Raw genomic sequence first — 27114 nt, 5'->3', positions numbered from 1 at the left:
TCATCCTGCCAGCTTTTCCTCTTCTGTCTTCAGTTTTTGCAGCTCCTTCTGCTCCTCAGAGTCCAGGAAATCTCTCAGTTGTTTAAACTCTACCTGGATATTTAATTTTTTAAAAGAAATTAATTCTTTTTATTATCTGCATTTTATTTACTGCATAGAGACATCCAGAAATTGAGAGGGAAGGGGGTGATAGAGAGGGAGAGACAGAGAGACACCTGCAACACTGCTTCACCACTTGCAAAGCTTTCCTCCTACAGGTAGGGACTGGGGACTCGAACCTGGGTCCTTGTACACTGTAACATATGCACTCAACCAGATGCACCATCACCCGGCTCCCTGCCTGGACACTTCGAATCTCACTTTCTATTTGACTCTTCCAGAGAGTTCTCTTTTCTCTGTAATCAGTTTCCAGAGTTTCAGCTTCCTGAAGTTGCTTCCTCTGAGTCTCCAAAGTTTTCTGGAGGTTCTTCTGGGATTCCAGGACAGCCTCCTCTATGAGGAGACTCTGGTGACCACGATGCTCCTAAGATCTCTAACAAAGCCAGCAAATGACCTTCCCATCCTCCTTAGAGAAGAGCAAGAGTTTCTCTCCATGACACACAGAGATCTATATTTTGCTCCTCCTCTGGGCTCAACTTGACCTCTCTGAGCCTTTCCACTATGCTGTCCAGAATGCTATTAGGCTGCAGATTCCCTGGCTAGTAACTGATCCTGCACACGGGGCAGCTGCTTTGCCCTTCTCAGTTGAGCACAGATTCCTTGTTATTTGCTGTGATGAGGGACTTACAGAAATTGTGGCTGCAGCCCCTGCAGACTTAAGAGAGGCAGCACTTGTCTGGGGGCCAGTGTGACTTCTGCCAGCATCACTCAGGGCCTCTTGGCAACTCAAGACACCAGGTCCTCATCAGTACAACGGGGTGATGGCAGAAATGGTTTTCGAGAATGGCTTTGAAATGCAGCGGGTTAGTGTAGGAAAAGGTTCTTTTTGATCTCAGCACATAGGGTGTATACAAAGTTAAAATACACACCTAGATATTATTTAGAAAGACCCATTTTATCTTATTTCACCACCAGAAGTACTTCTTTTTAAAAATATTTATTTATTTATTCCCTTGTTGTTTTATTGTTGTAGTTATTATTGATTTCGTTGTTGTTGGATAGGACAGAGAGAAATAGAGAGAGGAGGAGGAGACAGAGAGGGGGAGAGGAAGACAGACACCTGCAGACTTGCTTCACCGCTTGTGAAGCAACTCCCCTGAAGGTGGGGTGCTGGGGGTTCGAACCGGGATCTTTATGCTAGTCCTTGTGCTTTGTGCCACCTTCGCAGAAGTACTTCTAGGATCCGGCACTTACAGAATTCTATCACACCCAGCATACTTTTTATTATTATTTTTTAAAGTATAGGATGAAAGAGAGGAGCAGCTGGAAGGTGGCATGGTGGCTAAAGCACTGGACTTAAAATCATGACATCCTGAGTTTGATTGCTGGCATTGCATGTGCCAGAGTGATGTTCTAGTTCCTCTCTCTCTCTCTCTCTCTCTTTCTCTCTTTGTTTTTTGCCTCCAGGGTTATCTCTGAGGCTTGGTGTTGGCACTACAAATCCACTGTTCTTGGCAGCCATTTTCCCCCATTATTTAATAGATAAGACAGAGAGAAATTGAGAGAGGAGGGAGAAATAGAGAGAGGAAGAGATAGATACCTGCAGACCTGCTTCAACACTCATGAAGTGTACCCTCTGCAGGTGGGGAGCCAGGGGATCAAATCCAGATCCTATGTGGGTCCTTGCACTTAGTATTATGTGTGCTTAACCAGGTACACTACAGCCCAGCCCCACTCTGGTTATCTCTATATAGTAAATAAATAAATCTTAAAAAAGAGAAGAGGGGGAGCAGGGGAAGGAGAGGAGACACCATAGCATTACTCCACCGTTCAGTGCTCCCATCGGGTGACTGGAGGCTCAAACCCAGGTCCCACACATGGTGAAGTAAGTGCTCTACCAGGTGAGTTATCTCCTGGACCCTAGAGGGACTCATTTTGTACTGGGACACCCACTTGATACTTCCACTTCTTTTTTTAACATAAAATTCCCCACTGCAGCCCAGGAGGTAGCTCAGTGGAAAAATGCTTGGGCCATCAAGCATGAGATCCCATGTTCAATCCAGAGTGATGCTCTGGTTCTCTCTCTCTCTCTCTTTCTCTCTCTCTTTCCCTCTCTCCTTTCTCTCACACCTTTCTCTGTCACATTAATTAATAAATATTTTTAGAAATATATTTATTTATTTATTATTGGATAGAGGCAGAGATAAATTGAGAGAGGAGGGAGGAGATAGCGAGGGAAAAAGAAAGACACCTGCAGCCCTGCTTCACCACTTGCAAAGCTTTCTCCCTGCAGGTGTGAACCAGGTGCTTGAATTCGGGTCCTTGTGCACTGTAATGTGAGCACTTAACCAGGTGTGCCACCACCTGGCCCCTAAGTAAATCTTTAAAATTCACCAATGAGATTGATTACATTCACAGAGCTTTACAGTCATCACTGCTGTATAATCCTAGAACTTTAATAACCCTAAGAGAAACCCATCCCTATCATCAGTCACCCCACCATCACTCTCTTTTTAGTGTTTAGCAAGCATGAATCTGCTTTCTAGGTTAATGACTCATCCATTGTGAATGTTCCATACAAGTTAATTCTTATATTCAGGACAAAGTTGTCAAGGTTTGCCCACTCTGTGGCATGCACCAATACTTTCCTTTTTTTAAAAAATTTTTTATTTATAAAAAGGAAATATTGACAAAACCATAGGATAAGAGGGGTACAGCTTCGCACAATTCCCACCACCAGACCTCCGTATACCAACCCCTCCCCTGATAGCTTTCCTACTTTTTAACCCTCTGGGAGTATGGACCCAAGGTCATTCTGGGATGCAGAAGGTTGAAGGTCTGGCATCTGTAACTGCTTCCCCGCTGAACATGGGCATTGACAGGTCGATCCATACTCCCATCCTGTCTCTCTCTTTCCCTAGTGGGGAAGGGCTCTGGGGAAGTGGAGCTCCAAGGCACATTGGTGGGGTTGTCTGTCCAGGGAAGTCTGGTCGCATCCTGCTAGCATCTGGAATCTGGTGGCTGAAAAGAGAGTTAATATAGAAAGCCAAACAAACTGTTGGACAATTATAGACCTAAAGGCTGGAATAGTGCAGGTGAAGCGTTGAGGGGTCCTCCATTTTGTACATAGCTAGTAGGCATATTTTAGTTATATTTCAAAGGGCCTGTAGCTTTGGTAGTGGGTTTTTTTGTTTGTTTGTTTGTTTGTTTTTGCCTGAGCCTGAAATCTGATATGCAGGTGGATCCTAATTATTGTCTGGGGAGATAATGTCATGGCTGGGAAAAAGACCAGAAAGCTAGATCAGGGAAGAGAGTAGCTCCCTAATATGGGAAAAGAGTATAAATATTACTGTAAATCCCATCAATTTGATGTGATCTGGGGCCCATAATCAGCTTAGGAGCCTGTGTGACCTCTACATCCCTCTAGATCTGAGCTCACATTCTGTGGTCCTGAGTAGGAATATTCCAAGCTGCCCCAGTATCGACCCATCTTCCTCAGGTGTATCATAGAATATGTTGTCCATCCTCCCTTCGGAGGATGGAGCATTCTCTACCGTTGTTGATCCAGGTTGAGGGCAAGGTCCTATGGGGGCCTACAAAGGGGTCTATTTTGTTGTTCCTGATAGAAATGACCAGAAACAATGGAGAGAGGGATTTATTTGAGGTCTAGGCCCATCAAGTCTGTTTGGGAGACTCAGGACTCCCATTAGGGCCCCAACTGCACCAGTACTTTTCATACGCAAGTTATTATTCCTTTGTGGAGATCAATTTCATATTGTGATCCATTCCTTATCTCATGGCCATTAGGGTTGTTTCCCTTAACTTAAAAAAATGTTTTTAGTATTGAAAACATTGACATATAAGCAAATAGTACATCAACCATAAGCACTTCCTGTTGGTTGAATCTCAATGTGTAAAGCTGACACGTTCACATAACAGCATCCAGGTCAAGAAATAGGATGTAGCTGTCCCCAGAAGTCCCTCTATTGTTCCTCCACTGTCCACCCTTCAGAGTAAGCATGGGTGTGAGCTTCATTCAAGAGATTACTGGTTACGGAAAACTGAAAAATGTTATGCATTTACGAACTATTATATTTACTGTTGAATGTAAAACATTAATTCCCCAATAAAGAAATTTAAAAAGAGAGAGAGATTCCTGGGAGACCTATATGAAGGAAACTAGACAGTGTGTGCTTCTTTCACTTCCTGTTGTGCTTTTAAATATTTATTTATTTATGAGAGGGGGGATAAAACCAGAGTACTATTCTTACATATATAACTCAGGGTATCAGACTCAGGATTTTATACTTCTGAGGCCAATACTTTATCCACTGAACCACCTCCTGGGGCTCCCACATCATGCTTTTGGCATGAAGGTGAAGAGCTTTTATTTAGTGCTGCAAGCTACTCCACTTTCCCCATTTATGTCTACATCCTACTATCAATAGACTCAGGGGCCAGTTTCCAGGTAAGGACTCCCAGCATCCATGCTGCTATGGACATTCGCATGTGTGTTGTGTTGGACTAATGCACTTATGTCTGTTTGGTTACTGCTTGGGAGTAGAACTTGAAGCCTTTGCCTATGGGTGCTCTGCTATACTTGCTATCACCACTTCTAATTAGAGATTCCAGGAGAGTCTGAAGGTTTCTTTGTACCATGTACCTGCTTTCTGTTAACATTTGCTTTAAAAAAAAAAAAAAGCTTTATTAAAGATAATTCATAGACTACACCATTCATCTGTTTAAAGTCCATAGGTCAGGGCCAGGAGACATGCATGCATTACTAAGTGAGAGGCCCTGGGTTCAAGCCCTTGGCACCATATAGGAACACTATGCATAGCAGCTGCTGCTGTGATCTCTCCTCTCTCTTTCTCTCTCCTTTCCCTCTCCTCCCGCTCTCTGTCATTCTGTTTATAAATTTAAAAAGAAAGAGAGTCCACTGGGTGATGGGGCAAGAAATAGCCCATTGAGTGGAGCATGCACAGGACCATGGGTGAAACCTGGGTTTGAACTCCTGGCTACCACATGGGAACAACATGCAAAAGGGAAACTTCGTAAAGGGTGAAACAGTGCTGTGGTATTCCCCCCTTTCTATCAGTCTCTTCTCCTCTCTGTCTCTATCCAAAAATTAAAATAAATAAATGTTAAAAGGCCAGGGAGATAGTATAGCAGTTTACACAATAATCTCTCATACTTGAGGCACTAGAGGTCCAAGGTTCAATCACTGCCATCACCATAAGCCACAGCCGAGCAGTTCTGTGGTCAAATGAATATTTTTTAAAAGTACTGTGGTCAGGCTGGGAGCATGGATTGACCTGCCAATGCCCATGTCCAGTGGAGAAGCAATTACAGAAACCTGACCTTCCGCCTTCTGCATACCATAATGATCCTGGGTCCATGATCCCAGAGGAATAAAGAATAGGAACTCTTCCAATGGAAGAGATGGGATGCAGAACTCTGGCTGTGGAATTGTGTGAAATTGTGCCCCTCTTATCCTATGGTCTTGTTGATCATTATTAAATCAATAAAATACTTTAAAAAAAAAAAAAAGAGACTGTGGTCCAGGAGGTGACACAGTGGAGTCCCAAGTTCAAGCCCTGTACCAAAGTGATGCTCTAGTTCTCCCTCTCCTTCTCCCTTCCCCTTCCCTTCTCCCTCATCTTTTTTCTCATAAATAAATAAATTTCCCATGAAGGATGATAGAGGACCTAGTGGGGGTTGTATTGTTATATGGGAAACTGGGGAATGTTATGCACGTACAAACTATTGTATTTACTGTTGAATGTAAAACATTAATTCCCCAATAAAGAAATAATAAAGAAATTAAAAATAAATAAATAACTAAATTTCTTGGGGATGGGCAGTGACACACCCATCTGTTGGGTTATCATGAATCCAAGCCCCCACCCCCATCTGCAGGCGGGAAGCTTCATAAGCAATGGAGCAATATCACAGGTATCTTCTTTTCTCTCTCCCTCCCTCTTTTCCTATTTCTCTCTGTATAAGAAGGGAAAAAAAAGATTACTAGGAGCAGTCAAATAATCATTTATACACTTGAGCCCTGGTGATAACCCTGGTGGCAAAACAAAAAGAAAAAAAAAGCTTTAAATTTTTTTTTTTTAATCCTATATGAGTGGTGGAATCATGTAGGAATGAAGCCCCAGAAAATAAGCAAAATACGTGGTGGAAAAAAGGTAAATAAGTAAAAAATAAATAAAAGAAAGACAGAAAGAGTCCCCTGGGAGCAATGAAATCATGTAGGTGCAAAGCCCCAATGCATCAAAATAATGTTCAGGTCAAAGCTGTGCAGACACCCCACAATTTTAGAACATTTTTGTCCCCCTGAAGAGAATCCCCGATTCTCCCCCCACCCCAAACATTACTCCAAACAATTCCCCTCATTCTATCTTGCCCTAGGCAACAGCTCATTTTCTTCCTATTTCTATAGCTTTACACATTTCATATGAAAAGATCATACAGTGTTTGGTTTAGGGGGGGTCTAACTTTCACTTTAAGCCCCCCCCCCATGCAACTCAAATTAGTCTTCATTCCTGTTTGTGGGTAATTGCACAGACAACTGAATTTTATCTATTCACTCATCAGTTGGGGAACATTGGGATGCTTTTCTCTCTTGGCAATCATGAAGAAGCTCTTGTACCATCTTCTTGTTTGAATTTTTGTGTGCACATGGATTTTCATTTTTTTTTTCCTTGGGTTTTTCCCCTGGAGTGAAAATGTAGGCTCCAAGTTTAGCTATCCGAGGACCTGCCAATCTGTTTCTCATAGCAGCTGCCTGCATGAAATTCCCCAGTAGCTTCTGTGCCAGGCAGAGCATGCTGCCATGTAGCCACAGGGGCCAGTAGCATTCAGGGACAGTTCCAGAATGCCTCAACCCTCAACCTCACTTCCATGGGAGCTTGAGAGAAGGACAATCTCTGCAATCTCCTTGTGCAGACTGAAGTAAACCTTGCATTTTGTCATTTCTGGGGAATCCCACAACAGTTTACTCATTAGTCTTGTCCAGCCCCAACTATCAGTTCTGTCTGCCTGTTTTGTCTATATGTAGGCTCAGCCTGATAGAAGACAGGACTCAAGCACCTCCTGTCTTTTTAGTCACTCTAGGCCCACAGGCTCCTGGAGGCAAGTATCACAGGATGGAGTGGGGTAGGGTGGGGGTCAAGCAGGCTTTGAAAACTGAAGGATTTGTGTTGTGGTTGTTATTTATTTATTTATTTATTTTAACCAGAGCACGGCTAAGTTCTGGCTTATGGTTGGTGCAGTGGATTGAACCTGGGATTTCAGTGCCTTAGGCATGAGTGTCTCTTTGCATGACTATTATACTACCTACTCCCACCCTTGTGTTTGTTTTATAGACACAGAGGCAGAGAGATAGAATGAAAGAGACCACAGCACTGAAGCTTCCTTCAATGTGGTATGGGCTGAACTCAAACCTAGGTCACACACAAGGCAAAACAGTGTACTATCGAAGTGAGCTATTTAACTGCCCTTTTATGCAGAGCCAGGGAATGAAACCAGGGCGTTGTGCATGCCTTTCAGGCCCATTTTTTAATTCTATTTTAAATTATTTACCTTCAGTTTAAAAATAACTAGTTATTCTATCATTTTACTGACAATGACCAGTGCTTCCTTAATATCACCATAGCCTAGTTCCATTCAAATTACTCCAGTTACCTACTGATGTCTGTGTGGTTGTTACAATGAGGACCCAGACATGGTTTATACAGTGAGGCTTTATTGCATTTTCTTCGTTATTTTATTTTATTGGGGGGGGTTAATGGTTTATAGCATAGTCTTCACCATATAGGCAGAGCCTCTCATTTCCCCCTTGATTGGTGTCTAAGAGACACACCAGGATCCCAATGTTCCTCGTCTTGTCCCTTTTCCTCCTTCCCCAGAGTCCTTTGCTTTGGTACAATACACCACACCCAGTCCAAGTTTCACCTTATGTTTTCCCTTACTGCCTTTTATCATTAAGCTTCATTTATAAGTGAGATCATTTGGTATTGGTCTTTCTCTTTATAGCTTGTCTTACTCAGCATGAGCCTTCAGGTTTTGACCACCATATTGCAAAGGAAATGACCTCATCATTTCTAACAGCTGCATAATACTCCATTGTGTGTATTTACCACAGTTTTCTTTTCTTCTTTTAAAAAATATTTATTTATTCCCTTTTGTTGCCCTTGTTGTTTTATTGTTGTAGTTATTATTGTCGTTGTTCTTGATGTCGTCGTTGTTGAATAGGACAGAGAGAAATGGAGAGAGGAGGAGAAGATAGAGAGGGGGAGAGAAAGACAGATACCTGCAGACCTGCTTCACCACTTGTGAAGTGACTCCCCTGAAGGTGGGGAGCAGGGAGCTCAAACAAGGATCCTTTTTTTTTTTTTTTTTTTTCTCCTCCAGGGTTATTGCTGGGCTCGGTTCCTGCACCATGAATCCACCGTTCCTGGAGGCCATTTTCCCCCCCTTTTGTTGCCATTGTTGTAGCTTCGTTGTGGTTATTATTATTATTGCCCTTGTTGACGCAATTCGTTGTTGGATAGGACAGAGAGAAATGGAGAGAGGAGGGGAAGACAGAGAAGGGGAGAGAAAGATAGACACCTGCAGACCTGCTTCACCGCCTGTGAAGCGACTCCCCTGCAGGTGGGGAGCCGGGGGCTCGAACCGGGATCCTTCCACTGGTCCCTGCGCTTTGCGTCACATGCGCTTAACCCACTGCACCACCGCCCGACCCCCTCAAACAGGGATCCTTACGCCAGTCATTGTGCTTTGTGCCACCTGTGCTTAACCCAATGCGCTACTGCCCGACTCCCTACCACAATTTTCTTAACCACTTAACTGTTGTTGGGCATCTGGATTGCTTCCAAGTTTGGGCTATTACAGACTGTGCTACTATGAACATAGGTGTACCTAAGTCTTTTCAGATGTTTTTGTTTTTCCTGGGTAAATCCCCAGGAGAGGGATTGCTGGGTCATAAGGTAGGTCTATTTCTATCCCTCCCTTTTCTCCTCTCAGATAAGGGGGCCTCTCTTTCTTAAAATTTTAATTGATTTTTAGATATTTTATTCACTTTATTTTAATAAGAAAGATACTGAGAAGGAAAGAGACCAGAGTACTGCTCAGCTCTGGTTTATGGTGGTGCTGGGGATTGAACCTGGAACTAAGGATCCTCAGGCATGAAAGTCTCTTGTGTAGCCTTTGTGCTCTCTCCCCATCCTGGGAACTCTCTTGTTCAATGTCCCCAGAGGAAGTCCTATTTCTTTCCCTCACCCACATGTCCATGCAGCCCTGACCACTTGGTGTGTGATTATGGCACCCTCCCAAAAAAATAATCTTGTCCCAATCATCATGTGCAGCAGATTAAGAGATACTCAAGCCTTAACAGAAAAAAAATCCTACTTGTTAATTTTTTAAAGAGCTACGGAAGACAGGAGCACCCCCCCACCCACACACACACCCATCTGCTCTAATTCAGTTCTCTCCTGTCCCAGCGGGCCTAGTTATTAATTACCTCTCCTCCACCACCTCCTTTTCCTCTTCTTTTGCCACTGCCTCCTCCTCCTTCACCTCCCCTTCCTCCTTCTCCATGCTCAGAAACTCAGATCACTCCTGTCTCCTGGACATTGGCAGTGACACCTGCCCTATAGCCCTTTCTGAATGACAGTGGCCTCAAGGTATGCCTATGCCAGCCACTGACTAAGGTCCTCAAATATCCACCTAGTTGTTCCCGTGACACCTCTCAGAGGCAAGATTGTCACAACATCCCTTTGACCATCCCCTGATAAGCCTGGGGTCTGACTGGGGAGCACACAGGGTCCAGTGCCCAAGCTCTTGGCCATCAGGTCTTTCTTCTCTAATGCTGCCACTGAGTGGAGGTAGATACATCTGTTTCTCTGTGTGTAGATGAGCTATACCATCATTCTCTACTTACTATCCTCTACTAGTTCTTGAGAACTGAGACTTTGATAAAAATCCCATATAATGGGGGCAAGGCAGTGACATATTACAATGCACCTGGGTTCAAGTCCCTACTCTTAACCTGCAGGTGGAAGCTTCACAAGTGGTAAAACATGATTGCAGATGTATCTCTCTCTCTCTCTCTCCCTCTCTCTCTCTCTCTCTCTCTCTCTCTCTCTCTCTCTATATATATATATATATATATATATATATATATATATATGTACTTCTCTCTCCCCTCTCAATTTCTACTTGTAGGGAGGAAGTTTCATGAGTGGTGGAACAATGATGTACGTATCTCTTTATTTTTTTCCCACTTTCTTGCCCACCCATCTGTATCAGAAAAAAAAAAGGCCACAGGAGTGGTGGAGTTGTACAGACACCAAGCCCCAGTGATAACCCTGGTGGCAAAGAAGAAGAGGGAGGAGAAGGAGGAGGAGGAGAGGAGGAGGAGGAGGAGGAGGAGGAGGAGGAGGAGGAGGAGGAGGAGGAGGAGGAGGAGGAGGAGGAGGAGAAGAAGAAGAAGAAGAAGAAGAAGAAGAAGAAGAAGAAGAAGAAGAAGAAGAAGAAGAAGAAGAAGAAGAAGAAGAAGGAGAAGAAGAAGAAGAAAACATTTTAGAAAGTATACAGGGCTGGGTGGTGGTGCACCCAGTTAAGCACACATATTACCATACTTAAGGACCCAGGTTTGAGGCCCCACTCCCCACCTGCAGAGGGGACTCTTCATGAGTGGCAAAGCAGTTATCTATCTTTCTCTCTCTCTCTCTACACCTCCCCAGTTTTTCTCTATCCTGTCAAATAAAACAATTTTAAAAAAGGAAGGGAGAGAGAAAGATAGAGAGAGAGAGAGATTGAGAGAGAAAGGGAGGAAGGAAGGAAGAAAGAGAGAGAAATGGCCACTGGGAACAGTGGATTCTTAGTGAACTTGTTGGTGGGAATACAAACTGGTGCAGTCTCTTTGGAAAACTATAGAGAGTCCTTAAATAAAAATGGAGTTACCTCATGATCCGGCAATCCCACTCTTAGGCGTTTACACAAAGGATTTGCAAACACTAATTTGAAAGAGCATATATACCCCTTATTCATAGGTGCATTTCATAGTAACCAAAGAATGGAAATAGCCTAAATGCCCATCAACAGATGACTGGCTAAAGAAGTTATGGGATATATATATTCCATGGAATATGACTCTGCAATCAAAGAAGATGATACTATGTTCTTTGGGACAAAATGGATGGAACTAGAGGTGATTATGCTTAGCAAAATAAAGAGATGAAAGATAACTACTGGATTGTTTTATTCATATGTGGAATCTAGAGAACTAACACACATGAACTTACAAAAATGAGGAGGAAGAGGAGAAGGAGCAGCAGCAGCAAACAGGCTTTTTCTTTTTTTAAAAAAATATTTATTTATTTATTCCCTTTTGTTGCCTTCATTGTTTTATTGTTGTAGTTATTGTTGTTGTTGTTGGATAGGACAGAAAGAAATGGAGATAGGAGGGGAAGACAGAGAGGGGGAGAGAAAGAAAGACACCTGCAGACCTGCTTCACTGCCTCCCCTGCAGGTGGGGAGCCGGGGGCTTGAACCGGGATCCTTATGCCGGTCTTTGTGCTTTGCACCACATGCGCTTAACCTGCTGCACTAGCGCCCGATTCCTTAGCAAACAGACTTTTTCTAAGATTTTGTGAGAACCTATTGTGGTTATCTTTGGGAAGTAGGAGAGTGGAGACACAGAACTTTGGTGGTAAGTGTGATCTGGAACTATACCCTACAATTTAACAATCTTTTAACCTACTATTAATCATAAATTAAAAAAAAATTAAATAGGGCTGGAAAGATAGCATAATGGTTATGCAAGAAGCCAGGTGTTGGTGCACCTGGTTAAGCCCTCACATTACAGTGTGCAAGAACCTGGGAACAAGCCCCTAGTCCCCACCTGCAGGGGGAAAGCTTCACAAGTGGTTAAGCAGGGCTGCAGGTGTCTCTGTCTCCTTCTCTATCTCTCTTTCCCCTCTCAATTCCTCTCTGTCTCTATCCAATGATAAAAAAAAGATTTTTAAAAATGGTTATGCAAAAAAAACTTTAATACCGGAGGCTCCTAAATCTCAGGTTTGATCCCTGCACCACCATAGCCAGAGTTGAGCAGTGCTTAATAAGATAAATAAAGACATATTTAAAAATGTAAGTTGAGGGGGCCAGGCAGTGATGAACCCAGTTAAGCACACATAGTACCAAGAGCAAGGACCCAGGTTTGAGTCCCTATTCCCCACCTGTTTCACAAGCAGTGAAACAGGGCTGCAGCTCTCTCTCTCTCTCTCTCCTCCCCATCCTCTCTCAATTTCTCAATTTCTCTCTGTCCTATTTAATAAAAAAAAAAAAGAAAGAAAAAATGTAAGTTGAAACTGAGGCCTATTCCAATCTCCCCATCTCTCTTGCCCTTTCTTTTCCACTAAACTTGCAGAAGAGGAGGAAGGAAACTGCCCTGCAGAAGGACTAGTTAGGCCTTTGGGAGTGGATATGGCCCTCATGCAGTGGGCAGAGCAAGACTTATGATGACAGACAATCCTGGCAGTTCACAGCTTGTGCAGACTAGGCAGGAAATGGTCCCACATCCCTATCACTCTCTTCTGCTCCCTGTGGTCTGGACCACACCTGACCAGGAAGACCATGAAAGCTGGGATGGGGGATGCTTCTTTTCCTCAGCGCTTTCTCCCAGAGGTAGAGTGAGCACTATGACCAGATAAGCTCTGGGTTTACCACCCTCCTGGACTGTAGAGGAACGGGACATGAGACTGGCAGTCAAGCCAGGCTCTGATGAGTGATGGGGCAGGAGGAATGGATTCTTTTCATCTCCAGAGCCATGCCCTAGAGGGGTCAAGGGTATGCTCTGCTCTCAGGTTAGCTGTCTGTATCTCAGCACCATGCTACCAGCCATGTGGCTCTAGAAAAGACTGTACCTTGCCTCACCAAGCCTCAGTGCCTTCATCTGCAAAATAAAATGTACCAACACCCTCTATAGCAGTTTGATCTTGAACCTGGGTCCTTGCACATGGTAACATGTGCATTCAACTGGGTTCAACGCTGCTTTATCCTTACCTTTTCTTTTAATTTTTGTCACCAAGTTTACTTCTAAGGCTCAGTACCTGTGTGACTCTACCAATCCCAGTGGTCATTTTTTTCCTTCCTCTAGAGGGCAAGAGATAGAGAGGAAAGAGAAAAAGAGAGATACTGCAGAATTGCTCCATCACTAATGAAACCTATCCCTTTCAGGCATTCTCATGCGGTAGCTTGGGGTTCGAACCTGGGCCCTTGTGCATAGTAACATGTTCATTCTACTGGGTGAACCACCTGCTAGCCACCTGGGCCCTATTTTTGTTCACTTAGAGAAAGGGAGAAGGAAACGCCACAGCAATAGAGCTGCCTCCAGAGCCAGAGTAGTTCCCATGTGGTTCCATGTGGTGTACATGACAATGCAGATTTCCTATTCAATTCAGATGCCCTTGTATTTTGAAAATATTATGCACCATATGGTAAGATAGTTCATCAGGATAGTTCACTTCTTTGTAATGCACATAGTACAGGTTCAAAGCCTGCTCCCCACCCCCATTTCATTGAAGGAAAATTCTGTGCTGTGACATCTTTCCTTCTCTCCCTTTGTTTCTCTGTCTATATGAAAAAATTAGACCAGAGTGTGGTGAAATCCCAGCAGCAGGAAAAAGAAGAAGGAGAAGGAGAGGGAGAAGGAGAAGGAAAAAATATGCACAATAAAATATGTTGACAGAGTAACCATTTTTATGTAACTTTTATTGCAGATGTTACTATAATTGCTCCAATTTATTATAAGTTAGTGTTTCTGTGCCTAACTTACATATGAAGCTTTTATAACAGTTGTGTGTGTATATGAATTAAACCTTGTCATATATTTGCATGTGTAAGAAAAAAGTCAGTGTTGCTATATTGGGTTCAAAACTATCTACAGTTTCAAGCATCCGTGGGGTTTTGGAAGATGCCCCATCTCCATGGATGGGGCCTACTGTACATACTTGTGCATATGTATATATATGACTAAACACATGCTGACCTGAATGTGCAGATGCACATGTATGTACATATAAAATATATGTTACCAGGAACATGCATGTGTGTGCACATGTGTATACAAGAATCTCATCTACAATCAGGGTCAGCTGGCATAAAGTATTCTGAGTATGGGCACCTCACTTCCTATGCCAACCATTCCTGGTACATGTCTGGTAAGACTGTAATTTGGGGCAGCCAGAGAATTGGATCTGTTCCTAGTCAGTGATCTCTTGATTCTAGTTTATTTTTATTATCAATGTTGCTTCTTCCCAATGGCAAGGCTGGACCAGAAGATTCTGAGACCCTGTTCCTCTGCCACTTCAGTCTGTGCCTGAGACACTGGTCAGTGTGCTTGCACTGGTCACACTTGCACTGATACCAGGGCATTAGTTATGAGAAAGGACACCGAGGATTTTGGTGGAGTCAGATGCCTACTATCCAGCTCTGAGTGATTGCTGAGTGGTGTCTCTTTTATCTATATCTGCCTAATAAATACCCACACTCAGAGGGCTAGGAGGTGAATTAACAGCTAACGTGTGTACCTTACTGTGAGGCCCTGGGTTCTATCACCGGTACCACATGGGAGCACCATGGACAGCACAAAGGGTGTCTCATGGGTTCTGAAGAAAGCTTTGCATTCCATGTCTCTACAAGATATAAAAATAGGTACTCAGGCAGTTGTGCAGTGGGTTAAGCACAGGTGGCACAAAGCTCAAGGACCACCATGAGGATCCCGGTCCCCACCTGCAGGGGAATCGCTTCACAGGCGGTGAAGCAGGTCACCTCTCTGTTTTCCCCTCCTCTCTCCATTTCTCTCTGTCCTATCCAACAACAACAACATCAATAACAACAACAATAATAACTACAACAATAAAACAAGGGCAACAAAAGGGAATCAATAAATAAATATTAAAAAACAGTATGTCTACTGCAAAAAAATTTTTTAAATATGAAAATAAAATCAAATAAACACTGAGACCAGAGAGAGAACTCATCAGGTAGAATGACTGAAATGTCTAGTTGCAAAGCAGGAAGCTTTGGAGCCATGGTATCGCTCCTGTCTCTGTCTCTCTATATGAATGAAAAAAAGTGGTGCAGAGCAGTGAAATCATGCATAAATGAGACCCAAGTTGCACAAAAAAAAAAAAAAAAAAAGAGAGAGAGAGAGAGAGAGAGGAAAGGAAGAGGAGAAAACGTCAGCAAAGCACTCCAGTATATCTGCTTTGGAAATGTCTTCAGACTTTGAAGTCAACAACAAAGAAAGGAAAAGCAAACATAAACCAGTAGAATTACATCAAACTGGGAAACTTCTTCACAGCAAGAGGAAACATGATCACAATAAAAAGACATCCCACTGAATGGGAGAAGATATTTACATGCCATACATCAGACAAGAGTTTAATAACCAACATACATAAAGAGCTTGCCAAACTCAACAACAAGACAACAAATAACCCCATCCAAAAATGAGGGGAGGACATGGACAGAATATTCACCACAGAAGAGATCCAAAAGGCTGAGAAACACATGAAAAAATGTTCCAAGTCTCTAATTGTCTGAGAAATGCAAATAAAGACAACAACGAGATTCACTCCTGTGAGAATGTCATACATCAGAAAAGGTAACAGCAGCAAATGCTGGAGAGGGTGTGGGGTGAAAGGAACCCTCCTGCACTGCTGGTGGGAATGTAAATTGGTCCAACCTCTGTGGAGAACGGTCTGGAGAACTCTCAGAAGGCTAGAAATGGACCTACCCTATGACCCTGCAATTCCTCTCCTGGGGATATAGCCTAAGGAACCCAACACATCCATCCAAAAAGATCTGTGTACACATATGTTCTTGGCAGCACAATTTGTAATAACCAAAACCTGGAAGCAACCCAGGTGTCCAACAACAGATGAGTGGCTGAGCAAGTTGTGGTATATATACACAATGGAATATTAATCAGCTATAAAAAATGGTGACTTCACTGTTTTCAGCCGATCTTGGATGGATCTTGAAAAATCCATGTTAAGTGAAATAAGTCAGAAACAGAAGGATGAATATGGGATGGTCTCACTCTCAGGCAGAAGTTGAAAAACAAGATCATAAGAGAAAACACAAGTAGAACCTGAACTGGAATTGGCGTATTGCACCAAAGTAAAAGACTCTGGGGTGGGTGGGTGGAGAGAATACAGATCCAAGAAGGATGATAGAGGACCTAGTGGGGGTTGTATTGTTATATGGAAAACTGGGAAATGTTATGCATGTACAAAGTATTGTATTTATTGTTGAATGTAAAACACTAATTCCCCAATAAAAAATTAAATTAAAAAAAAAGAGCTCACTTGCAGGGGTAGATAGCATAATGGTTATGCTAAGAGACTCTCATGCCTGAGGCTCCAAAGTCCTAGGTTCAATTCCAGGCACCACCAGAAGGTAGAGTTGAGCAGTGCTCTGGTAAAATAAAATAAAATAAAATAAAATATTAAAAGAGATCAATAGGGTGGGGGTAGATGGCATAATGGTTATGCAAACAGATTCTCATGCCTGAGGCTCTGAAGTCCCAGGTTTAATCCCCCACATCACCATAATCCAGAGCTAGTCAGTCCTCTGGGAAAAAAAGAAAAAGAAAAAGAAAAGTGCTAAACTCCGGATCTAAAGAAACCAATACTATGAGAAACCAGAGAGAAATCATACTAGAAAAATTTACCTAAGAGTTATTAATTTTATGTGACTAGGCAAACAACTCAACTGGCAGAGCAATGGATTTATGGTTTCCAGTTTAAAATCTGATACTGCATATAGCAGAGTAGTGCTCTGGCTTCTCTCTCTCTCTCTCTGTCTCTCTCAAATGCAATAAATAAAATAAAAATATAAAGAGTTCAATAAAGCAAAAATCCTCATGAAAAAATTATGAGAAGAGAGAGATAGTTTAGTGGTTATGCGAAAAAGTCTTTCATGTCTGAGGCACTTAAGTTCCAGGTTCAATCCCCCAAACCACTGTAAGCCAGAGTGCTTACAGAGTGCTCTGGTAAAATAAATAAATAAAAGTGAATAAATGAATCTGAACAGACTGTTCACCTAAGAAGTTATTCAGATGGCTGGGGTCTGGGTGTTGGTGCACCTGGTTGAGCACACATGTTACCATGCGCAAAGACCCAGGTTCAAGGCCCTGGTCCCCACCTACAGTCTCACAGGTGGAAAGCTTTGCAAAGTGGTGAAGTAGTGTTGCAGGTGTCTCTCTCCTTCTATATCTCCCCCTTCCCTCTCTATTTCTGGCTCTTTCTATCCAATAAATAAAATAAAGATAATATAAAAAGAAGTTATTCAGAAGGCCAACACATATTTAAAAAAATGCTTGAGGTCACTGATTATCAGAGAAATGTGAATCAAGACAACAACAAGACACCACATCTTCCATAGTATCTGTTTATGTCATTTAGATGTATAATAGTCTCACAGGTGTGAGGTTTTTTAAAATTTATTTATTCGCTTTTGTTGCCCTTTTTGTTTTACTGTTGTAGTTATTACTATTGTTGTTGTTGATGTCATTGTTGTTGGATAGGACAGAGAGAAATGGGGAGAGGAGGGGAAAGACAGAGAGGGGGAGAAAAAGACACCTTGCAGACCTGCTTCACCGCCTGTGAAGAGACTCCCCTGCAGGTGGGGAGCTGGGGACTTGAACCAGGATCCTTACGCTGGCCAGTCCTTGAGCTTTGTGCCATCTGCATTTAATCCACTGTGCTACCACCCAACTCCCAGGTGTGAGGTGTTTTAAACTATTCAACACACCATCTGTTAATTCCTATTAAAGTCTGAATATCACCTCAGAAAAAAAAGTTTAAATGCTTGGTTCGAGCCCCTGGCTCCCTACCTGTAGGGGAGTCACTTCACAGGCGGTGAAGCAGGTCTACAGGTGTCTCTCTTTCTCTCTCCCTCTCTGTCTTCCCCTCCTCGCTCCGTTTCTCTCTGTCCTATCCAACAACGATGGTTTTAATAACAGTAACAATAATAACTACAACAACAATAAAACAACAATGGCAACAAAAGGGGAAAAAAATAAAATGGAATTTCTCATGACCTGGAAGGTGCAACAGTGGCTAGATTGATGGATTTACAAGCATGATGTCCTGGGTTTGATCCTTGCCATCACATGTGCGAGAGTGATGCTCTGGTTGTCCTCCCCTCTTTGTTAGTAAGTAAATACATATTTAAATAAATAAATAAATAAATAAATAAATAAATAAATAAATGGAATGGAATGGTGTCTCCCCTGCTCAGTTACAGTTATGGTGAATGAGAAAACTGGAATTGTTAAAGAGTGTGACACTCTGAAATCCTGTGGTATGGGCTTTCTTGATAGCTCCTGGATGTGGACAAGTGGCAGGAGACAAGACAGGGGAGAACAGCAGATATCTCTGGTCAGAAGCCTCCTCAGAGAGGGTGGGTGAGAGCCGGGGGTAGAGCCTCCACCCTCTCTAACTTGAATCCTTTAAAAAGCACTGCACAGCAAATCTGGAGAAGAGGAACATTTGCTCAATCTAGGGGGTGGTACATGGGTGTCTGGTACATGGAGAACTTGTCAGAATGTAAAATCTTGAGTATTTTGACAATGCACTGCTGTGTGGATGCTCTTGTGGGGGGGGTTGGACACACCCACACAGATACTGAGGTGCAGCAGCCTCCCCAGGTCCTCACACTCCCTGTGTCCACTGAGCTCACAGGAGTACTCGTGTGCCTGCCATGAGTGTCATGTGCTTTCTTCTGGAAACAGAAACAGGTATATAGTAGAGGTAGACTCTGTTTTAGAGGTTGGGTTGTGACCTAGTTCAAACCTCAACTCCATCCCTTTGTTGCTCACATCTAGGCAATTTGAGAGGAAACCTAGATGACCCCTCTTTCCCTGCTACAGGGTGTTGAAACTATAGCTCCTTTGTATATACAGCCCTTACCCTAGCCCACCCTGTCGTATGCTTTACATTGGTTTGTTCTAGCCCTCCCCCGCCAAGAGAATTGGATGAGTCCTGTTAATTTCGCGGGCCTGCTTGGCCCCGCCCAAAGGAACCCAGAGAGAGGGTTCCTGAGTCCTAGAGTTGCAGAGTGACAGAGTTCCTGAGTTCGAGAGTTGCAGAGTTACAGAGTAAGAGAGAGTTCCACAGTGGAAGAGTTTCAGGGGGTTCCCCAGTACGAGAGTTCCAGAGTTCCAGAGTTGGAAAGTTCCTGAGTTCCAGAGTAAGAGAGAGTGCTTGCGCCACCGCAAAGAGACAGCAGAGTTCTGTTTGGTGATTAGTTTGTCTTAGTTTATGAATCGTTGTTCCTGAATAAAGAAATACAGCTTCCCTGCCCAGCCGTTGTCTCCGCGTCTCAGTTACCCGCCTGTGAAGCTAGACCAGCCCGGCCAGCAAGAGCCTCCGAAATTTTAACAACACCACCCCAACTACAGGATGACAGGTCTCCCTTCCCTGCTCTTTCAGGCCACGCTGGGTCAACTTGGGAGGCTGGCCTACCCTCCCCAGAAAACCCCACCATGTGAGCAACAGACCTGCTCCCTCCCCTGCCCCAAGCATGTATGAATCATTGATCTGGACATCTGAACCCAACTTTGGGAGTCCTCTCTGTTCCTTCAGTGTGGCCACAGTGCCGGGACACCCTGGCAGGTGCTAGCTCCTGATTCTGGAAGGTGGGGCCAGGTGCACTCATGCTATGGCCCCTCTGGATGTTGGTTGGTGACTATCTTCAACTTCAGTCCCTGATCAGCCTCTGACCTTGGGTTGGAATTCACTTGTGCTTGGAGTCTCCTCCTCCCCCTCTCCTAAGGACCTTCTGTAAGACTAGCAGAGAAAAGAAGGCAAGGGAAGGAGGAAAGAGGGGAAGGGAGGGAGAGAGGGAAAGAGGGAGGGAGAAGGAAGTAAAAACTTGGCTGGGAGATAGCATATAGTGAGTGGTTATCCAAAAAGATTTTCATGTCTGAGATTCTGAGGTCCCAGGTTCAATTCCAGGTACCAGATTTCATGCCTAGAGATAAGCCCCTTCTCCTGCATTGGTCCTCATAAGCATAGGTGCTAGAGAGCAAACTGTGGAGCACAGCAACCTTAAAGCTCTGGAAGGACTTGGACTGGAGTTGGTGTATTGCACCAAAGTAAATGACTCTGGGGTGGGTGGGGGAGGGGGAGAGTTCAGATCCTGGAACAGGATGGCGGAGGACCTAGTGGGCGTTGTATTGTTATTTGGAAAACTGGGAAGTGTTATACATGTAAAAACTATTGTATTTACTGTCGACTATAAAACATTAATCCTGCAATAAAGAAATTCAAATTGAAAAAATAAATAAAATCCTTGTTCCTCAAAAACAAAACAAACAAACAAAGGATCTGGAAGGAGAAAACATGGAGACACTGACTCTCTAAAGGCCCTCAGGTCACCTGTCTGAGGCCCCAGAGCAGCTTAGTGTGGTGGCAGCTTAGAACCTATGAAATGTCGTGTCAGCACTGTGTGTCCTGTGAGCAGGATGATTAGGAAGACCACTCAGTGGTCTGTTCTTAAGATCAACATGAAACCACATGAGCTTGTCCTTTCTGAGGTGAAAAATGGCCTCAAACCAACAATTTCATGTGGTTTTACGTGGAAAGCAAAACACTGTTATTATCCCTCCTGCCTTTACCAGGATCCCAGTAACTTTTTTTCTTTCTTTCTTAACAAAGCACTGTTCAGCTCTGGTTTATGGTGGTACAGGGGATTGAACCTGGAAGTTCAGAGCCTCAGGCATGAGAGTTTCTTCATTTAGTCAGGACCCTATTATCCCTGCCTTCCTAGTTCTTTTCTTTTTTTTCCTTCCCCGTGTGTCTTCTTCTTTTATTTATTTATTTACTTTTATTTTCATATTACAGAATTACATGTCGACAGGGGTTTGAATCCACACCATTCCCACCACCTAGTCCTTTTTTTTTCTTCTTCTTCTTCTTCTTCCCAAGTCCAAGGAGTGCACAGGCATTTGTGGCCTCTGGGGGTGCAATGGAACCCGACCTAACAGTCACTGGGTCCACAGCCCTGAGGCTTGCAGTGAGAGGTTTGTGGAGCTGCACGGACTCTCCTGTCCAGATGGGGTCTCCCTTGGCCTACCATCGCACGCTGCCAGGACAAAAGCCACAGGCACAAAGCTGCAGGAACCCAGCCTCTATGGCGCATGCACGGGGCTGGGTTCCTGCTGCCTGGTCTGGGCACTGAGAGCTATCTCTCTAATCCTCTCTGGGTGGATTAGATCTGCAGAAATTAGCTTCATAAATGACGAACAGACTGGCTGGGCTGGCGCCGAGGAACTGCCGGATACAGGCTATAAGCCAAGAATGGCCTTCCTGGCCTCCAGGCTGCCTGGCCATCCACTCAGAGCTACCCAGACTGGGGTCTGCTGTCCCATCAAGAGCCGGGCGTCCTGCCAGTGGAAAATGGCAGGGAACTTTGCACCCTGGAGAAACTCACCTATTCAGATGTCAGTCCTGGGCCAATAGTACTGATCTCACCTTAGAATTGCAGCCGGGAGTTGGGCGCAGGTAGCGCAAAACACAAGGACCAGCATCAGAATCCTGGTTCGAGCCCCAGGCTCCCCACCTGCAGGGGAGTCACTTCACAATCGGTGAAGCAGGTCTGCAGGTGTCTATCTTTCTCTCCCCCTCTCTGCCTTCCCCTCCTCTCTCCATTTCTCTCTGTCCTATCCAACAACGATGACATCAATAACAACAACAAATATAACTACAACAATAAAACAACAAGGGCAACAAAAGGAAACAAACAAATTTAAAAAAAAGCAGAGTCACCCCATCATTAGAGGGGGAAGCTTCATGAAAGCAGCAAAGCAGTGCTACAGGTGTCACTCTTCTCCCTCTCTGTCTTCCCTTCCCCTCTCAATTTCTCCCTGTCCTACCAAATAGAAATGAGTAAGTAAATTTTAAATAAACATACTTTTTAAAAATGCAAGGTCTCAGGCTTCTCATAACTCTGCCTAATCAGAACTAGTGGGGGATTCTGCTGCTGTGACAGGCAGGACTGTTGGTGTCACAGGGATGCAGGATGCACACGTCCTTCCACTTGACCAGTGTGCATCTCAGAGATGGTCCCAAGGAGGCAGCAGAGATGTTCCTGAAGGGCGGGAATGTTTGGACTTAGAGCACAGTACTTACCAGGATGGCCAGCTCACCTTCCCAAGGAAGCAGCTGTGGCTCATGAGACTTAAGGAACCCAAGGTGGCCCAGACCAGACACAGTAGAGTTGAAGTGAAGTTGGATGAACACTTGCCTGCCCTGCCTCCTGCCATCTTCCTTTCCTATCTGAGCTTGTCCACTTCTGTGTTTTACAGCTGTGGGAGCAGACAATGGCCTCTCCAGCACCTGGGCTGCCACCTCGAATGTGCTCTCTCTGTGTAACTAGAAGGCCCTGCTCTGTAACTAAGGCCTGGGCACTGGCCCCGACATGGGATCCTCAGGCACCCTAGAATAGTACCTCTCCTAAAGACCACACCTTCCTCCTCTCTTCTTGCCTCTTGTGAAAGATCACAGAACCCCAAAGGACTCAATGCTTTCCTGAGGGACAGGGTATCCCTGTCCTGCTGGTCAAGGCTGTGGTCCTCAGCTGACACTGGCCTGTAAACATTGGCCTGCATGATAATGGGACCTGGGCAGGACCAATGACAGCTAGCCTCTCATCATGTCTTGATTGTCTTGTAGAGCATCAGAGAGGAGAAAGTTACCCTCCACTCTGAGCTGGTCCTGCCTCAGGTCTGCCCACATTAAGAGCACCCCAGAGGCAGTGAGTACCAGCGAGTTCCCTTAGCTGCTCTCACCTCTCTGTGCCCAGACTTCCTCCTCCAAAATGGGATCATAACAATGCACTGATCCACATGGTTGCTGCTGAGGATCAAGTGAAGTACTGAGAATGCATAAGTAGCAGGTAAGCATAAAGCACCAAGGCATCAACCGCATGCATGTACAGACACCTTCTGTGCAGATACCATAGAAGGTTACCAAGGGCAACCTTCAGGATGTGCTACAGAAGAAAGTATAACAGAAGGGAAGATGCTGCTGAGAAGAAAGAAGTAACCATGACATGGTCTTTCAGCCTGCTCGTCACTTAGTAAAGCATCTGTGTCAACTGTGCATGGAAGAAAATGACTGGAAAGAAGCATCAGCAGGTCACTTGTCATTGCCGGGGGTTGATATTGATATGCATTTCTGATATGTCCTTTTTCCAAAACGGGACTAGTGACTGTTGTGATAACACACACACACACACACACACACACACACACACACCAGCTTAAAGCAGCTCAGCCCTCATCTAGAGACTTTCATCTTTAATGAACCAGCAGGTTAATTCTCAGCCTTTTCCTACCCCCACCCCCACAGATCATGGGCAAGTCAGACACCCAGTGGATGAGAAGTCAGCACAGGAAACCAAGGGCTGCTTCACCCTAATGAGGTCTAATCACACTCATTAACCCTGGGAAGCAGAGAAGAAGGAGGGACTAGGAAAAGCAATTGAGCTGGGAAGCGCTTTTCTGGATGTCTTTATGCCTCATGGACACACCACCTGCTGAGCAGGAATGGTGAGAGGGTCTCTGGAACCCTCCCCACTGCTCTTCCAGCAGACTGTGTCCCCGTGTGCTGTGCTGATGGTCTCAGCCAGTGTTAAACAAGGTCAAAATGTACACAGGAAACAGCCACAGCTGAGCGAGAGTCTCCAAACCTCTGGATCATTCCCTACCTCTTTATCCCAACTCCCATATCATAAGCTTGGAATCAACAAATGTTTGGGGAATGCTGACTGCTCATTCATTTATTTGTCTGGTTCATTCATCCTTGACTTAATAACATACCTACTGTGTGGCAGGCAGACTGGGAACTGAGGGATGTAGAGGACTCTGACAGGGTCCCATGTTGTGGATGGGGGACACCTTCCTCATGATGGATGATGGGGTGTGGTGGACAAAACTACAAATTAGGAGGTAATCACATGCAGACTACTGCATGCTCTAACTGGAGGGGGCTGGACGCTGGCTCAGAGGAGGAGTGCAGGTCTAACTAGGCCTGGAGTCCATGGAGAAGGGTGTTTATGATAAGTCCTGGCATGAAGCATGTTCCTGGGTAAAGACATCTGTGCACACATTCTACAATACATAGACCAGAGAATGAAAGTGGGAGCTGGGCTGTAGCGCAGTGGGTTAAGTGGCACATGGCACAAAGTGTGCAGACTGGCATAAGGATCCTGGTTCGAGCCCCCGGCTCCCCACCTGGGGTCGCTTCACAAGCGGTGAAGCAGGTCTACAGGTGTCTATCTTTCTCTCCCCCTCTCTGTCTTCCCCTCCTCTCTCCATTTCTCTCTGTCTTCTCCTTCTCTCTGGATTTCTCTCTGTCCTATGCAATAACAACAAGGGCAACAAGGACAACAGAAATGGAATAAATAGCTTCCAAGAGCAGCAGATTTGTAGTGCAGGCACCAATCCTAATAATAACCCTGGAGGTAAAGGGGAGAGAGAGAGAGAGAGAGAGAGAGAGAGAGAGAGAGAGAGAGAGAGAGAGAGAAAGGTAGAGTGAAAGTGTCAGGAGTTCTAATAACCTTAAGTGGGAAGCAACCCTAATGTCCAATTACAGTAGAATGGATAGTCATGCAATGGAATACTATAGAGAATGAATGGAGGGGATGGGTGGTGGTGTACCTGATTGAGCACATGTTATAATGTGCAAGGACCCAGGTTCAAGCCCTCGGTCCACACATGCAGGGGAAAGCTTTGTAAGTGGTGAAGCAGTGCTGCAGGTGTCTATCTCTCTCTCTTCTTCTCTGTCTCCCCCTTCTTCTCCATTTCTGACTGTCTATCCAATAAATAAATAAAGATAATTTTTTTAAAAGAATGAATATAAAGACCAGATAGTGACATACTTGGTTGAGTGCACATATTACAGTGCACAAGGACCTCAGTTCAAGCTCCTGGTCCCCACCTGCATGGTGAAACAGTGCTATCTCTCTCTCTCTCCCCTCTCTTATCTTCCTCTTCTCTATCTATTTCTCTCTGTCTCTATACAATGAATAAACATGAATAAATAAAAATTTTAATAAGAGATAGGATTTAATGGACCCCAGAGAAACACAGCTATGTGGGTATGCCTCAAGTACAATGCTGGGGGAAGGGGGAGAGAGAGAGAGAGGATGGAGCTGGGGTGGAAGGAGATTTAAAAAATGGGGATTGGGGGTAGTGCCCCTGGTTAAGTGCACATAGTGCAAAAAGTGAGGACTGGTGCAAGGATCCCGGTTCGAGCCCCGGGCTCCCCACCTGAAGGAGAGTCGCTTTACAAGCAGTGAAGCAGGTCTTCAGGTGTCCATCTTTCTCTCCCCCTCTCTGTCTTCCCCATCTCTCTGAATTTGTCTCTGTCTTATCCATTAAAAAAATTTTTTTAAAGGAAAAAATGCCCGCCATAAGGAACAGCGGATTCATAGGGCCAGCACAGAGCCCCTGCGATAACCCTGGTGGTAAAAAGAGAAGGGGGGAGGGAGAATGGAGATATCTGTAGCACTGTTAACCCTGGTGGTAAAAAGATAAAAGGGGGGAGAATGGAGATATCTGCAGCACTGTTTCACTACTTGTGAAGTTCCCCATCCCCTGCAGGTGGGGACCATAGCTTGAACTCGGGTCCTTGCATATGGTATGGTTGCATTCTACCAGGTGCTATAATTTCAGATTTAATGCAGCACTAGATGTAAAGAACTCAGCATAGAACAAGGCAAATAAATACAATTCATCATCTTCTTCATCTTCTTTTGTTGTTGTTGTAACTGGGGCATCACTGTTGTAAGTCAATTTTTTCAAATATGGGGTGGGGGAGAGAGAGACCACAGTACCAAACATTCACTCAGTGCATTTGGGATCAGGAACAAATCTGGGTTGCACATGGTGAAGTAGGTGCATTATCCAAGTGAGCTATTTGCCAGTCCTATCTTCTTTATCTTCAACATCACCTTCATCATGACCATCACTATCACCATAGCCTCTTTTTCCTTCTTGTTATTCCATTCAAATTTCTTCTGCATTGTCTTCTCCTTCCTCATGCTCCTTGCTTCCTTCATTTCTCTTCATATTCATCTTCATCTAGAAATTGAATGGCCAGTGCAGTTGTTCTCTGGGATCATAGATCACTCTATATGCTGGCTTATGCTTTTCTTTCGTTCTTCCTTCCTTTCTCTCTCCCTCTCTCTCTCTCTCTCTTCCTTTCTTTCCTTCTTTATTTCTATTTTATTTGATAGGACAGAGAAATTGAGAAGGGAGGGGAGATGGGAAAAGAGAGAAATATACACCTGCAGACCTGCTTCACCACTCATAAAACTTCACCCTTGCAGGTGGGGAATGAGGGCTCAAACCCTGGTCCTTGTACACGGTGATATGTATGCTTAACCGAGTATGTCACTGCCTCTCCCGTCCCCCCACACACAGTTTTTTCCCCCTGTTTCTCCCACTTTCAATTTCAAACCATCTGTCCTACCAACAGAACACATACCCCAATTTTGGGTTATAATGTGCTTCCTATGCCTGCACTAGAAATTCCAATCATAATCACCCCTTTTTCTTGCTGTTATCAGGCAGGAATCCCTTCCCAGTCATAGTTGACTGGGTCACCATGGACTCCTAACTCAAGATGAGACTGATTAAATCTGTCTCCAAAGTCAAGAGCTACAATGCACAGGTACCTTGAGGTGCTGGCTAGAGCATTGTCACAGAGAAGGCTGGATTATGAAGAGCAGAAACCCAAGGCAGACCAGTCACAGGGAGAGACAAGAGAAGGGGTGGGGGGACAATACTCAAGCAAGGGAAGAGAATTGGTTCTGACACCTAGATCCTTGGTTTCCTTCTGTCCAGAACCTGCTTTTACTTCTGTCCTTGCAGTCAGAATTGCTACATCACTTTCCATCTAAAGGAAAGAAAAAAAAAAAAAAGCC

The 27114-nt window shown here is 44.3% G+C and overlaps 1 pseudogene; it reads right to left on the bottom strand.

Annotated features, from left to right (window-relative positions):
- On the bottom strand, positions 1–26229 carry LOC103121471 (tripartite motif-containing protein 5-like; annotated as a pseudogene).
- Positions 26230–27114: the final 885 nt, after the last annotated feature.

The sequence above is a fragment of the Erinaceus europaeus genome, chromosome 2, assembly GCF_950295315.1.
Source record: "Erinaceus europaeus chromosome 2, mEriEur2.1, whole genome shotgun sequence".
NCBI lineage: Eukaryota > Metazoa > Chordata > Mammalia > Eulipotyphla > Erinaceidae > Erinaceus > Erinaceus europaeus.
The sequence above is the reverse complement of the archived record's forward strand: the minus strand, read 5'-3'. Positions and strand labels throughout refer to the sequence as shown.